Genomic DNA, 13891 nt, shown 5'->3' with positions numbered 1-13891 from the left:
AAGTCGGCCAGTTGAAAAGTTATCTTAGGTTTTTTTCAAAAGACGGTTTGAGTTCGAGTTGCGACGGCTCTGAAAACAATGTGTTGTTTCCGAAGACGGCCTTTGAAATTCAAAATCGTGTGTTTTGAAAATCGAGTTTTCAAAGGATTGAAATTGTTGCGGTCTCGAGGACGGTGTGTGGTCCCCGAGATTTGAAAATCCTCGAAAAAGGGTGTGTATCATTTTCGGGTTTTGAAAGAGCGATTGTGTCAGCGCGATACGGTTTAAAATACGTGTCTTGACGCGGCCATTATAACGGCGTAAAAAGGTGTTTTTGAAACGGTTGTGAAAAATCAGGTTTGAAAATCGTCATTACGACGGCCTAAAAAGGTGCTTTTGAAACGGTTGTAGAAAATCGGGTTTGAAAAAATCGTCACTACGACGGCCTAAAAGGCGCTTTTTGAAACGGTTGTAAAAAACCGGGTTTTAAAAAATCGTCATTACGATGGCCTAAGAAGACGCTTTTTGAAACGGTTGTGGAAAACCGTGTTTGAAAATCGTCATTACGACGGCCTAAAAAGGCGCGCAACGGTCGGCAAAAGACCGAGGTTTGAAATGGCCATTATAACGGCGCAAAAATGTGTTTTGAAAGGTTTGAAATGACACGAAAGGACTTATGATCACATAGCACATAAGCACTCGCAGTTCATTATATTATGCATAATGCTGACACGGGTTTTGGCTTAACATGGTGGGTTATACACCAAGCGATCAAACCCCGATTTTCGAGAGGTATACCAATCCAAATAAAAATGTGTAAAGAGGGTGCCCTAGCCTCGTGCACGAAGGAAATGAAAGCTCTTTGACGAAACAGAAATGTGTAATGTCAATGGTATGCTTGACGCAATCGGGATTCGAAACGCGGGGATGAGAAAACTCACGCTGACGGGACGAGCCAATTGGTCGATAAAGGTTAGGTTGTGGGCCCGGACAAGGAACCCGACTTATGACCGTAATATCAATTAATGCATTTCAACCAAGACCTCGTTCGAGTCTCACCATCTAGGGATCACAAAGTCACAAGTGTCCTAGTTCTTCCCAGCGGAGTCACCAATCTGTGGACATGGGCCTACCCGGGACGCCAATCCGGCCTGTGGACATATGGCGGTCCAAAAGCCACGCTCGGCGGCGTAAAAATTCTTTCGATTGGATCGTTTTAGATTGGTCGGTTTCGTCTCGGCAAGGGTCTCGAAACGATGTTAGAGATATTCAGAGTCGCCACCAAGCAATTGTGGATACTTGGAAACAGTTCGAATCCACTTTATACTTGGGTCAAGCAAGGCAAAAAACTGTGTTTGACATAGGTACTAAAGATAAGGAGTCTTCCCTCTTTAACGTCCTATCTCTAGAATGACTATTGTTCGCCCTGGATAAGGTCCTCCACTATCCAAAGTTTCTGAGTAATAGGTGAAGGTACATATTGGGAAGCCCTTTAATCGGACACCCAATCCCTCCCGCGATAGCGGCCTCTACTGATCGATCTTGGTTGGTTGAATGTAAAAGTAGATAAAACGGGTAAATGCATGAATACCTTTTAAAATGTAATTAACCAAATATTATCACCGAAACACGGATTAAACTGTCATGGTATAGGGAACCAAGGGTTAAAAAGATTCATCATAAAAATGATTTGAAATGGTAAAAACCCGTTGTAAAATGAAATGAAAATGGAAAGAATGACCTCAAACACGTTTGAGTTTTGACCTGGACAGCCCGTTTAGGCGCGAGCCACCTAGTTGTGACTAGGGGTTTCTGTTTCTGGTCAAAACTCGGTTTTGGCTTATTCGATCCGTATTTTGGACCATGTTATGCATGTTTTAGCATGTTAAGGTCATAAAAACAGATAAAGAGACATGAAAGAAGAGGATTAATTATACCCTCATACTTACATGCTAGGTCGTAGGCGATAAATCGACGGAAGTGTAAAAACTTGTTTGGTCGGAAAACTCGGTTGAAAACCGTTTTAGCAATGTAAAGAGTGTTGTTTTGTTTAGTGATTGTGTAGTTGGTCGAAATGGTCGGTCAAGTGTTTTAATGCACGAAGACGGTACCAAACAATGTGTATGGCTTGTATTTTCGATCGGTAGGTCGAAAATATGTGTCGGTTTGTGACTTAAGAAGTCGAGTCTATAATTTTAAGGGAGAAAAGAGAGGGCGTGCAACACACTGGATTATAAAACAAAGGAAAAATTTATATTAAAATAATTATCAGAGTATAACAATGATAAAAGGGTCAAGGTGGCGGAAACACCTGACCAATCTGGCTCGCTACTAACTCAAAAACAAAACTATTACATTATTAAAGGGTTCTCAAAAGTAAAAGCAAACTCCTAATTTATTATTCGTCTCGCCCCTCGATGCATCCCAAGCAACATCATCCAAACAACGACGAGCATTGAACCTGAGAGTGAGGGTCGACAATCAGTCGGGAGTAACTAGATGCTCTCCCAGTCATGTTTACAACAATTGAATATAACCAACAAACAATAACAATTGAAATACAAAACTAGTAAACATGTGAGACTATCTATACTCATGAAGACTCAACACCAACGCACCATCAAACCATGACATATTAGGACAGCCACCTAATTAATAACTCCATATTAAACCACATGAGACGACACATGACAACAACCCATGTTACGACATCATGTAGAAACTTAGGACAATTAAACTCGATGTAACCACAATCAAACCAAAAAACCCTCAGAGCGTATAACGAACTGCCTCTGATTAATGGAGCGTATAAGGAACTGCCTCTAACCACTAGAGCGTATAATGAACTGCCCCTAGCTACAAACACAGTGTATAGAATGAACGATGTTAGAGCGTATAACAAACTACCTCTAACCACTAGAGCGTATAACGAACTGCCTCTAGAATAGGAGCGTACAACGAACTGCCTCCATAGTCGGTATGGACCGTATAACGAACTGCATCCACACTATGTGTAGCGTATAACCACCGCATACATGCCTAAGACCTGTCCAGACCTCTCGGTGAAACATAGAGCGTATAACGAAGTGCCATTCGTAAACCCTAATTGCGCTCATGACACCCATAATAAACATACAAACAACATAAGATATATAATTAAAACATTAAAACATATAAAAACATGCGAAAACATATTTAATATGATAATAAACAATCAAACATGTACCAATCCTACAAAACAATCATTAAATCATATTAATTACATCAATTGGCATAAACACAATTAAAAGAGAAACACCTAGTTACCTTATTAGCAATTAATGATGCACAATAATGAAAACCTCCATGAAAAACGCGATCGTCAAGACCTGTCTCCAACACGTGTCAACGTCCCCAAACCCGACATTAAAGAATAACCAAACCCATGTGCTAGAAATTGTGCTAAGCAAATCCTCTTTCAAAAACGCCAAAGGGATGACATCTTCTTTTCCCACAAAATAAGAGACGCTAAAGATAGGTCTAAAGGCTCATACAAATAATCCCCATAAAAATATTTTGAGATTAATATGTTGTAAAGCTAAAAGCAAGGATTATGAAAATATAATTTTCTTTTGAATTGGGATGAAGTAAAGATGTACAATAATGGAGTCAAAGGGAGAAAAGAGAACAAAAAGAGAGAAAAGGAGAAGGAAGCGTGCGGTTGGTGTTCATACAAGAAACAAAGTGAGCAACCTGCCAACTAGCTTAAGGTTTTATATTTATAAGGGGATAACAAGTGGGTTTTGGGTTCATTAGCTCATACAATGGATTATCCAATTACAAAACAAATTGGGTATTTATAAAACGCTAGGAGAACCTATAATAGAAAAGTAACTATTAAATTAAAATAGTCAAATCGTACCCGAACATTTCAACCCATCCAAAAGTAGATCAAAACGGAAAATAAAAACGGATAACGGAAGCGATAATTATAAAATATAAATATTTAAATTAAATCATTAAACTCGGAAAATAAATAATTTAATAAGGAACTTTCCAAATAAAATATTATTATATAACACGGGGTGTTACAATCCAACCCCCTAAAAAGAAGTTTCGTCCTCAAAATTTAAAATTTAAAGATAAGATCTAAAGAAGGTAAGAATTACAAGTGATCATCAATAATAGTCATCTCGGAATCCTAACCGTTGCGCACTCTGATACTTATCAACGCTTAAACAAAAGAAAATATCCAAACTCCTCAATGTTATCATCATCGTCACACACTCTACAATCTCAAAAGCCACATCAAACTCATACCATCGTAGTCCATAGTGATCATTAAGCCAATTTCTAATCCCCATACTTTAAACACTCATCAACTACCATTAACCATTATTTAAAAACATATATGCTCTCTCATACCTCGTGAGAACTTATTACTATTTACTCCAAGTTCAAATAATTTTTAAAAAATACTCCAATCAAGCTTACCACTCACCACAAGATCTAATATTGAGCAAATCCCCAAAGAGATAATCTATAAACAAAGACTATCTTTCGAATGAGAAAAATCTTCCATTCACGAGTGCTATTAAAAACATTACTACTATAAATCCTCAAAGCCAGTGGTGCTTACTACCACTCACAACCCTTAAACTTAATAGGCTTTAATAAATCTCGATGATTCTCGATTTATGTCTAGTTTCCAAAGTCATCAATCTCAAACCTCAAACTCTGACCAAACTGTCATACTACTATCCAACCTCAACCTCATAACAAAATCATCAGTCGACTCGCAAGACTCAATCTTTTCCTTTGAACACTTATTCCCATGACTTTTCTAAGAACCCTAGGGAACCATACACCTTTAGTTAAGCTAGTACCTTTTCTACCGCAATACACCTGTCATCGATAACGCATTTCCATCAAAGCGTTAAATATCATCATGTAAATCTTATCACCTGTGCTCATATAATAACCAAGCTTATAACCTCAATTTGTAGTTACAGTTTACTATCCGTGAATATCATCTCAACATCACAAATCTACCACAAGACTATATGAATCTATGTCCTTCAATAAACACTCATACTCTTAATGATACGCTTTAACCCCAGATAGAACAAACAAACATCTATGTACCATTATTGTAATAACACCCTCAAACCTTCTTAGCTCAGTATAAGGCCTTTAATGCTCCTTCTCCACACTCTATATCTGATCCCAATTCACACTCGCATACAACTATGTAACTAAGTTCTCAACCTCAAATAACCAAACATCGAGCTCGGAGTATCTAACATCATTCATCAAAGGATCCAAGATGATCACAAGTAACTCTAAAGAGATTTCAAACATTTTCAAGTTACCATGAAAGAACAAATAACTTGCAAACGAAAACAAAATATTTTCGTCCAATGCCACAAAGCAAAAGAACACATAGCTTTAGGAAGTATGAGCTCAATGAGAATTCAATGTGAAAAGAGTAATTACGAAAGTTCAAAGAAGAAGGATCTGAAGTTGAAATAAAGAACAAATAGAGATAACGATAGATAAAACAGATAGAGGACAAAGATAAAAAGAAACTTTTGGTCTGGAGACTCAAATAGAAGAGGTATTGGTAACACGTGCAAGGATGACAAGAGCAGACGACTCAAAAATAGTTTTATCTACCCGAAGACGATACAGTAAGATAAAATAAATAAAGCACGATAACCAAGGTCTTACAAATATCGTACAATCATCACTCAAGGTAACAACGTCTCGTAACATCCTTTCATCATATCTCCATAATACCTTAGGACCAACAAGTCTATAAATAGTTGCCCCTCAACAATCACTACATTCCTCAGATCATCAACTCTCAAGATCATCAACTCTCAAGACCTTCATCTAATCATACTTAATGAATCAATACAAAGTAATCTCTATACCCTCAAAAGACGAAAACCACGATTCATTATAATCATCGTCAACATGTCCGTTCACTAAGTTAACGCTAGAACACTTTAACATTAACATCTCACAAGTCCATAAATTACAGTTAGTCTCTTTCAAACAATCCTTTAAAAGGTACGATCAGAAAATAACTCCTCAACGGATAAGTCATAAAATCTTTCATATCTCACTAATGGACATTAACGATTCTTACTCCTCAAATATGGTATTCAAACTAAAGGCGAGCATATATATAATCCCCAAAAATCCAAACGTGCTCAATCTAGACTCCCAAAATAACATTCAATTAATTCCCCTTAATTTATCTTCGATCCATAAATAACTCACATAATTTTTCCTTTACACAAGATAAAATTCAATAATTATAACGGTTAGAGCATAAGTCACGGTATTCCCAAATAATACAATAAGATAAATCCACTCATTATGTCTCTCACTTCTCGTGGAACTATAAAACCACAATCATACATCTTATGCCACATATCATCACCCTTTATCATCAAAAATGATTTTCTCAAGCACATAAAAGAACATAACACCTATAATCGCAATGTAAACATTGTTATAACAAACCTTATTCCTAAAGTAGTCTTTATTATAACAACCTCTAATCCCAATGTAAACTTCCTCGTTACCAAACTCAAAGTAATAAATGATCTTTTCATTCATACTTGAACATCCCAACCTGCCAAAAAATCCTAACATGATACCTCAAGAAACCACAAGGGGATCAACCTTAAAATTACCTCAATCAGCAGGGACGATACCACCAAGTAATCCAAACGGATGAAAGTACGATAATAGTAAATCTCGGGTTATCAAGGGTTAAAAGTTTTGACCAACATATAACCAAAATGCACAACACTTAACATGCAAGGAACATTTCCAAAACTGACAAATTTGAAAATCAACAAAGTATGCTCGAAAAAGTCATATATGAACAGCACATTTATACAATTAATAAAGATATGAAACATTAGGGGATAAATAAACAAGTGCATAAAAAACACCTGTAACACAATTATTAACTATACAAAACATTAACGTATAAACAAACAAGTCCTTAATTATTTCTACCCCATTAACTCTCCCTTATTTACTAAGTCAATTTATTTTAGACATTAACTAAGCAAGAGTTGGGAGCGTATTCGCTTTGATACCAACTGTAACAACCCGGATTATAAAACAAAGGAAAAACGTATATTAAAAGAATTATCAGAGTATAACAATGATAAAAGGGTCAAGGTGGCGGAAACACCGGACCAATCCGGCTTGCTATTAACTCAAAAACCAAACTATTACATTATTAAAGGGTTCTCAAAAGTAAAAACAAACTCCTAATTTATTATTCGTCTCGCCCCTCGATGCATCCCAAGCAACATCATCCAAACAGCGACGAGCATTCAACCAGAGAGTGAGGGCCGACAATCAGTCGGGAGTAACTAGATAGATGCTCTCCTAGACATGTTTACAACAATTGAATATAACCACTAATTAATAACAATTGAAATGCAAAACTAGTAAACATGTGATACCATCTTTACTCATGAAGACTCAACACCAACTAATCATCAAACCAGGACATATTAGGACAACCACCTAATTAATAACTCCAAATTAAACCACGTGAGATGACACATGACAACAACCCATGTTACGACATCATGTAGAAACTTAGGAGAATCAAACTCGATGTAACCACAACCAAACCAAACAACCCTCAGAGCGTATACCGAACTCCCTCTGACTAATGAAGTGTATAACGAACTACCTCCAACCACTAGAGCGTATAATGAACTGACCTTAGCTACAAACACAGTGTATATAATGAACGTCGTGAGAGCATATTACGAACTGCCTCTAGAAATGGAGCGTATAACAAACTGCCTCCATAGTCGGTATGGACCGTATAACGAACTGCATCCATTGTGGACCGTCTAACGAACTGCATCCACACTATGTGTAGTGTATAACCACTGCCTACATGCCTAAGACCTGGCTAGACCTCTCGGTGAAACACAAAGCATGTAACGAACTGCCTCTGCTACACCAAACGACACTCGGAGAACAGAGCGTGTAACGAACTGCCTCTGCTACCCCCCCTGACCATAGACCATAAGAATCCCCAAAGGGTAGCGTTTGTTTATTCCGATAGTATATAACTGATACTATCGTCATCTATAAAACCAACCAAACAACAAGTGCACACAATAACCGACTGTACCAACAATGCATGAAAAACATCACAACTCAACTTATAGAACAGTGAAACCGACTGTACTACTTATCACATGAATAGAGTAACAAAAGATATGAGCGAACACAATGTTAATTATACTTTCAACTGGGTGTAAGTATACATATGAAACAAATACTAATGACCAATGTTACAGTAACCTTAACCATAACATGAACTCTAAACGTGAGGATGTGAGGTTATACTAGCCTCGACTATAACTTCAATAAATACCTTTGAAGTTATAGTAACCTCAACCATATCCTTGACATGAAACTCAAAGTTATACTAGTTCCAACCATAACCTTGAGTCATCATCCCAGAGTTACGTTAGTCTCAGCTATAACCTTAACTCGTATTCCAAAGTTATAGTAGCTTCAACTATAACCTTGATTCATATTTCCAAGGTTATACCTGCTTCAGCCATTGTAACACCCCCATATTAAGAGGAGCCTTAACTAGGCCTTCCTTAGCATATAAGGGCGTTACCATCTCGGTTGCCCGAGGATAGTAATAATCAAACGTCGATAAATGAACTATTATATTGTATTACAAGCGGTTTAAACCAACAAACGATATGAAAGATACAACTCTAAGACTACTCGCTATGACTATCGAATCTCGTGAAGACTCATCCATGCCCGGACTCCAGCTATCAACAACATCAACACCTGCTAAGACCGACTGCTCACCATAAGGGATCACGGCAGACACATAACAAACAAACAACCACACAAGGTCAGTACTAAGATAAGATACGACAACGACAACTACAATTATCAATACACACAATGCTATCAGTCCCAAACACAATCACGATAACCCAACCAACTCACATCCGATCGTCCACCTGGACCCCGGCTACGCGATGGGGGACCGCAGCCGTTCCCACCAAATCCCCGCTCCTCATAATGAGCGATAACCCTGTCCATTAATGTGCACATCCCCTCTGTGGCGGGTTCCACAGAAGGCAAAACTAGGGCGTGAAGCCACTCCCGCAAGTGACCCCACTCAGCCGAGGACACGCCTCAAGAACCATAGACAACAATCACAATCACAATCACAATCGTCACAATACGATTACTATATCAAACAATCACAATATAACCACAACGACCGACATACTAGACCATCTACAGAAACTGAGTAGGCGAACCTACCTTTCAGCAACTCCAACCAATCCATGCCAACATATGACATATCTAGCAATCAAGCAAAGCCTATAAGCACAACAAAATCATCTATTACTACCAAGCAAACCCTAATTGCAAAGAACAAGGACACGTATGATGATTATGACATACCTATAGGGAGAAAACTCAGCAAAAGACCGCTACCCGACACAAGTGACGCTCTCCTAAGGCACAAAGATCTTCAAAAGGCTTCCATGGAGGTTTTGAGGTGAAGGGGAGGGAAAGAGGCGACTGAAGGATAGGAGGAAAGTGGCGGAAGTGATATGTGGATTTAACAAAACGCGATATAAAACTCTCGCTGAAAACTCGGTACTCGATCGAGTACCCAACATACTCGATCGAGTAACCTAGCTACTCGATCGAGTAGCCTCTACTCTATCGAGTACCACTCATGACACGCAACCCAATATGGTTTTGGCACGCAATCCTAAGACTAATCCCGCTCCCAAGGTCAGTCAACGCTGGTCAAAGGGTCTCTAAAAAGGGCGGGTATTACAGTCTTCCCCCCTTAAAAAGAACTTCGTCCCCGAAGTTCAACTCACCTATCTCCCGCTCAAGGCTCGGAAATAACACGACCTCACCAATCTTCCCGCTCAAACCATTACTCCTTGGAAATACAATCCCCCCTCCCCATACCTTCCTTAGCATATAAGGGCGTTACCATCTCGGTTGCCCGAGGATAGTAATAATCAAACGTCGATAAATGAACTATTATATTGTATTACAAGCGGTTTAAACCAACAAACGATATGAAAGATACAACTTTAAGACTACTCGCTACGACTATCGAATCTTGTGAAGACTCATCCATGCCCGGACTCCAGCTATCAACAACATCCACACCTGCTAAGACCGATTGCTCACCATAAGGGATCACGGCAGACACATAACAAACAAACAACCACACAAGGTCAGTACTGAGATAAGATACGACAACGACAACTACAATTATCAATACACACAATGCTATCAGTCCCAAACACAATCACGATAACCCAACCAACTCTGTCACTGACTGTCCACTGGACCAGTCCTGCCAGTGGGGGACCGCAGCCGTTCCCACCAAATCCCCGCTCCTCATAATGAGCGATAACCCTGTCCATTAATGTGCACATCCCCTCTGTGGCGGGTTCCACAGAAGGCAAAACTAGGGCGTGAAGCCACTCCCGCAAGTGACCCTACTCAGCCGAGGACACGCCTCGAGAACCATAGACAACAATCACAATCACAATCACAATCACAATCGTCACAATACGATTACTATATCAAACAATCACAATATAACCACAACGACCGACATACTAGACCATCTACAGAAACTGTGTAGGCGAACCTACCTTTCAGCAACTGCAACCAATCCATGCCAACATATGACATATCTAGCAATCAAGCAAAGCCTATAAGCACAACACAATCATCTATTACTACCAAGCAAACCCTAATTGCAAAGAACAAGGACACGGATGATGATTATGACATACCTATAGGGAGAAAACTCAGCAAAAGACCGCTACCCGATACAAGTGACGCTCTCCTAAGGCACAAGGATCTTCAAAAGGCTTCCATGGAGGTTTTGAGGTGAAGGGGAGGGAAAGAGGCGACTGAAGGATAGGAGGAAAGTGGCGGAAGTGATATGCGGATTTAAAAAAACGCGATATAAAACCCTCGCTGAAAACTCGGTACTCGATCGAGTACCCAACATACTCGATCGAGTGGCCCCCTACTCGATCGAGTAACCTAGCTACTCGATCGAGTAGCCTCTACTATATCGAGTACCACTCATGACACGCAACCCAAGATGGTTTTGGCACGCAATCCTAAGACTAATCCCGCTCCCAAGGTCAGTCAACGCTGGTCAAAGGGTCTCTAAAAAGGGCGGGTATTACAGCCATAACTAGAGTAACAACCCAAAGTTGTACTAACTTCCGCTATAACACTCGAATCATCATCAAGGTTATACAAGCTTTGGCTATAACTTTGGAGAGCACTCTTGGCCGCCTATCACGCCGCCCCTAGGAGTAACATTTGTAAACCCTAATTGCGCTCATGACAAATATAATAAACATACAAACAACATACGATATATAATTAAAACATTAAAACATATACAAACATGCGAAAACATATTTAATATGATAATAAACAATCAAACATGTACCAATCATACAAAACAATCATTAAATCATATTAATTACATCAATTGGCATAAACACAATTAAAAGAGAAACACATAGTTACCTTATTAGCAATTAATGATGCACAATAATGAAAACCTCCATGAAAGACGCGATCGTCAATACTTGTCTCCAACACGTGTCAACGTCCCAGAATAACCAAACCCATGTGCTAGAAATTATGCTAAGCAAATCCTCTTTCAAAAACGCCAAAGGGACGACATCTTCTTCTTTACCCTAAAGATAGGTCTAAAGGCTCATACAAATAATCCCCATAAAAATATTTGAAGATTAATATGTTGTTAGGATAAAAGCAAGGATTATGAAAATATAATTTTCTTTTCAATTGGGTAGAAGGAAAGATGTACAACAATGGAGTCAAAGGGAGAAAAGCGAACAAAAAGAGAGAAAAGGAGGAGGAAGCATGCGGCTATTGTTCACGCAAGAAACAAAGTGATCAACCTGCTGTTGGAGCTTGTGTCCTCCACAAATTAGTGTCATAACATTTGTAAATCTCTTAAAGGTTCACAAGGGTATACTTCGTATTTAATCAGTTGATTAACGATTACCTAATAACGGTTGGCTTGATAGAAAGTTTGACGTTATTATCATACAGATGGCGGTGATCAACTGGTCCCTAAAAGTCACACCTAAAGGATGTGTTTGAGAAATGTGATTGTATGAAAATATAATCACATTGATGCCTTATATGACTAAACAGTTAGTCAATGTGTTGATGAGACGATTATTTAATGTCGATTAAATAATATTAGTTGAGACGAATTAACTGTCAATTTGTAAATTGAATATAATAAGTTATATTTAATTAATGTATATGATGTAAGTTTGGACGAATTAATATGTTAATTCGTAATTAAATGTAATCGGTTATATTTAATCAACAAGATGAATGTGTCATAGTGGTAATAGTAAGGGTACTCAAACCAAGAGGTTATGGGTTCGATCCTCACTAGAAACACATTTTATACGTTTTTGGAATAACCGAAAATAAGGAAATTATACTCCTTATCATTTCGGTATTATGGGCCGAGAATTAAGTAGAAAAATCTACCCTATTCACTAATTTTTACACGGTTAAAGGGTGAAGGAAGGGGAATTTTTCTAACCTAATTCATTTTCCCATTCTTGCCTCTCATCAAGAAAACACAAAAACGACAAACCCTAATCAAATTTGCTGAAATTTGGGGATCGATTCTAGCAACAAGTTAAGGGCATTTCTCATATCGTCTTGGGTGCAACTAATAGGCGAATATCAACTTTGATATTGTTCTTAGGCCGTTTTTGCTAGGACCGAAGGTTATTTCTTAATCCTTTACGATTTTGTTTATGCAATTTAATTTTATGACTAGTTTCATCAATATAATTCGTTATAATCCTTAAAAATTAAAGGGATGCATACAGATAAATCCCACAAGTGGTATCAGAGCCAAAGCCACGAATTTTATTTTGATGATTTTCATAAAATTGGATGTAAACACATATTAGGGTTTCGAAAAACAAAAAAAAAAAAATTTACACGGCTGAATTTTTTTTGCCGAATAAAAATTTTTTTTGCGCCGTGTTTTTGTTCTTGTTTTAGATGCAATATTTACATTTTGATTTTTCATATTGTTGTTTTAATCAGTTAGAATGATTATATGAAGAAATGGTAGATGCTTTGATTTAATTCGGATTAAATTAAACTGTAAATGGAATCGTCATGTTGATGATATAAATATTTGTTTTTGCTATATAGTTTTTGCATATACAGTTAATCATGTTTCATTAATTCATATGCTAATCTCGTTCTAATAGCATCTATAAACGATTTTTGTTCATCTTAATGTTTTTGTTTAGGGCATAATGCTGAATTAAAAAAACTTGGGGCTGTTTTAATTTTTCAGCCGAGACACAAAAGGGAAAATAAGGTTTCTGTTATTTTGTTGTTTCGTTTTTTTCAGCCAAAATTTTTTAAAAAAAAAAAAAAAAAATTACTGTTTACGTCTCGGTTACTGTTCACGTCTGGACAGATAAAAAAAAATTGTTTTGTTTTTTTTTTTTGGTTTTAGCTGTAAAACCGAGAAAAGGCCTTTTATTGGGTTGTTTCGGTTTTTACCGAGATATGTTTTTTAAAGATTTTTTTTGTTTGATTTTGGCCAATTAATTATTGTGAAGCGGTTCATAATTAAAAGATACCTAACTATTTTAAAGCAGTTTAAAATATTGATGGATTAAATTCATATTACAAGTTTAATATGAATTAAGATTTAAATTAATGTGATTAATTGAGAAATTGTCACTTAATTTGATAATTTAAATAGGTGGTTTGGATAAAATTAATCTACATAATTAAAGAATTATGTCTTGTA

This window comes from Silene latifolia, chromosome 9 (genome assembly GCF_048544455.1).
Source record: "Silene latifolia isolate original U9 population chromosome 9, ASM4854445v1, whole genome shotgun sequence".
Lineage (NCBI taxonomy): Eukaryota > Viridiplantae > Streptophyta > Magnoliopsida > Caryophyllales > Caryophyllaceae > Silene > Silene latifolia.
Note: the sequence above shows the minus strand (reverse complement) of the source record.